Raw genomic sequence first — 3,554 nt, forward strand, 5'->3', positions numbered from 1 at the left:
TCTGCTCTCTGGAAGTTCCCTCATTGATCTGGATAATCTGAGCCTGGAGACTTTGAATTCACTTAAAGGAGATATTTTGTCTCATCTCCTAACCTTGCTCATGCTTCAGTTTATTTCTAACAATGCTTGTTCTTGTCTGTTCATTTAAAGCACTTATTACTACTAAGAAAAACAGATGTAAACTCCAAAAGAAAGTGGATATTTTAGGTGTAACTGCCTGTTGAGGCACCCATTTCTGAGAGAAGTATTCTAATCAAAGGTAATCAAGTATTCTAAGCAAAGGTAACACTATTACCCAATAGAGGGTTTGCACAGAGTCATTGGAGGGCTCCTGGAGCCTCCTTCTGAACAGCAAAGATTTTTCTCATGACCTTCAGGCTGAAGCCACAGATCTCAGAACTCCTGCAAGCATAGTTTCTAGAAATAAAAATGTAAAGTAAGGCTTTTCAAAATGTTGACACACAGAGCGGTTTGGAATTTTAGAAAGTGTTGCCTTGGAGTAGCCACTGGGGACAGAGGAAGGGAAAACAGATGGGGACTAAGAAGAGAAACAAAATAAAACTGTAAGACAAAATAATATGTGACATAAGATTATTATGTAAAGACCAATTCGAACTGTATAATAATATGCATAGAAAACCCTAAAAAAGTAGACACTATGTATAGAAATATTCAAAATTCTCTTCTTTCTGGATAGGCTGAGAACAAAAACAAAGCTTTACATAGCACCTCCTATGTGCTAAGCACTTGTTCAAAATGGGGCAGAAAGTAGAGAGTGTCATTGTCTTTACAGGATTTACCATTGGTCAGAAAGATAGATGGTCTCTAAACAGGAACAGAAGAAACGTAAATAGTCTGCTGGGGTCACTACTTATTGCTAAGAAAGCTTTAGCAGGAGTTCACCTAATTTAAAGAGAAGTAGGGATGGTCAGGACATGCTGTCTGGCATGAATAATGTGTATACCAAAATAAAAAAGATAAGCAAGAATTTGTGACAGTGAAGAGGAGGGTTGAGAACATTCCGGACTGAAGAATAATAGGAACAAAATTTAAAGTCAATGAACTATAGCCGAACCCTGTTTGGCTCAGTGGATAGAGCTTCGGCCTGCGGACTCAAAGGTCCCAGGTTCGATTCCTGTCAAGGGCATGTGCTTTGGTTGCGGGCACATCACCAGTGGGGGGTGTGCAAGAGGCAGCTGATCGATGATTCTCTCTCATCGATGTTTCTAACTCTTTATCCCTCTCTCTTCCTCTCTGTAAAAAAATCAATAAAAATATATTAAAAAAAAAATAAAGTCAATGAACTATAAAAGCTTAAACTGGAGCTCCAAGAGTGTCAACATTTCTGGGAGTTTGCCAGGCTCAGAGAATCTCTCTTTTTTCCCCATTCTCACTTTACATTTTTCCAGTGGGAACATGAACTATGAGATAAGTTCAAGGTTTAACCTAGTTGTTGGGAAATTAATGTCCTTCCCAAGACTGACTATTTAACTTGAGATAGGAGTTCCATATCTACCTAAGGTCATTTTCAGTAGAAATATGAACATTTTCTTTGAATGCAAGGGAAGTTATTGCCTGTCATTATATTCTATTATTGTCATTTGTATTGAAATAGTGACAGTTGGTTTTATAGTTTTTCTCTCTTTTTCATATCCTCTCACCATATCTTGACTCTCATCTTTGGATCCAGTCCCATTCCAGGAGATACTAGGTGAGTAAACAGAGTTTTTGCCTGAGGGCTATTGAGCTAAGTCATTCTTTCCTTGTTTGATAAATTCAAAATAGGCAGGTTGACTGGGTAATTAGGTGCTAGAAGCAGTGCTGCCTCTGTCTACAGCTGCCACCTCATACTCCAAATACCGAGGACTGTATTTCATTTTCACCAAGGGGAATATATGAACCACTTGAGAAAAATTTGCATAGTTCTCTGGATTCTTTTCTAGATTTTAAAAAAACACCACTTTTGTGCTTAAGAATTTGAGAGTTGAGAGTGTGGGAGAAAAGAATGCATCTGCATAGCAGAAGGCTGAAGAAAATTCTCACTTTAAAATTGAACCATATTTGGGTAACTAATGATCATTTCTGCCATCCATTTGAGCTCTGTCTTCTTATGAATGCACACAAAGAAGAGATTTAATTGTTTTTTAATAAAAATACTTAGAAAGTAGAAGCAAAAGATTCTAGAAGAATGGGCTCTTGGGCTGAGGCCATTGTTTTTAGGGAGATCCTGATAAGTCCCCCAAACTAAGCTCAGTACTAAAGCACAATGTGAATATTCCAAACTGTCCTGGCAATCTTGTCTCAGAAGGGCTTTTGATGCAGAATATTTTACTAAAATAGGAGAAAATAGAGAAAAATACAGAAGGATGAGAGCATGTGGGACAGAGCTTTGGGAAAGGAGTTTTTGCAAATACCAAATAGGTTTGAGTATGAGAAAATCAGGTGGAAAGAGGAGAAAATTTTAAAGATGTGATCTTCATGGTCAATAAATCTCATTTTATAGTTCTTTGGGAGTAAAGACGTTATATTAGGAAATATTTTTATAAATTAAACTTTTCTTTAATTGTGACATTACTCTGTCACTGGGCCACAGGGATGTCAACTTGAACTATAAAAACTGAAAAATGACTTCAGGGAAAATTCCATACAGTATGATGGTGACAGAGATAATGCCAGTGGAAATATTCTAAGTAATTACACAGATATAAAGGATGATGGCCATTTATTCATTGGTCAAATACTTACTCAGCATCCACTATGTATATAGCTCTGCTTGGCCCAGGGGGAAATCCCCAAGATTCAGTATGCTGTAAGCAACAGACAATCTACTTGTGAGGACACATAGATAACTCTTGGTAAACAATCGATATACCCACATGTAAAAACAACTCTCAACATCCCTTTTACATTTTGTATCTACTTCTAATGCTGCTGTTGTAATTGGGTCCACTCCCCTGCCATCAAAGCTACAAGCCTTCCAAGGCCCATCATGATTTTACCTGAAAGATCTCTAGGAGATGGGAGTTTCAGCCCTGAGAACTATAAACGGGCTTTCCCCTTAGCATGACACTCTTTAACATGATTCATAGACATTATACTTTTTAATAATGTGTAGTAGGAAGTTAACATCTGAGAACTCACTGCAATGAATATCTGACTTATAAATAAACTTTTGGCCTACATTTTGTAAACTAGACCCATGTCAATGTCCTGGACTCATAGCTCCACCTAGAAAATCTACAGAAGGCATTGGGTGATAAGTAGCAAAATGTGGAGCCACGTAACCCAATACTTCATTACCACAGCTAATTTTGGGCTATTGTCAGAGACTTACATAGCTAAGGCAAAAAGAGGATCTGGGTTAAGAGCCCTTTAAAAATTATAGGGTTTGGGAATTGGAAAGGTTGTAGATCAATAATCAGTGAAGTGGAAATGTCACAGTACAACAGTGATTCTCAAAGTGTGGTCTCCAAATGAGCAGTATCAGCATCACACAGAAACTTAATACTACTCGCCCAGACCTGCTAAATTTAGAATCTCTGAGAGTAGTGATC

At 37.6% G+C, this 3,554-nt stretch overlaps 1 protein-coding gene across 1 annotated transcript in view; it reads right to left on the reverse strand.

Annotated features, from left to right (window-relative positions):
- Positions 1-3,554, reverse strand: part of PHLDB2 (pleckstrin homology like domain family B member 2) — a 218,295-nt gene that overhangs the window by 170,237 nt on the left and 44,504 nt on the right. The window lies entirely within an intron of this gene.

This window comes from Pipistrellus hanaki (assembly GCF_964339955.1).
Source record: "Pipistrellus hanaki genome assembly, chromosome: 2".
In the NCBI taxonomy this organism is placed as follows: Eukaryota; Metazoa; Chordata; class Mammalia; order Chiroptera; family Vespertilionidae; genus Pipistrellus; species Pipistrellus hanaki.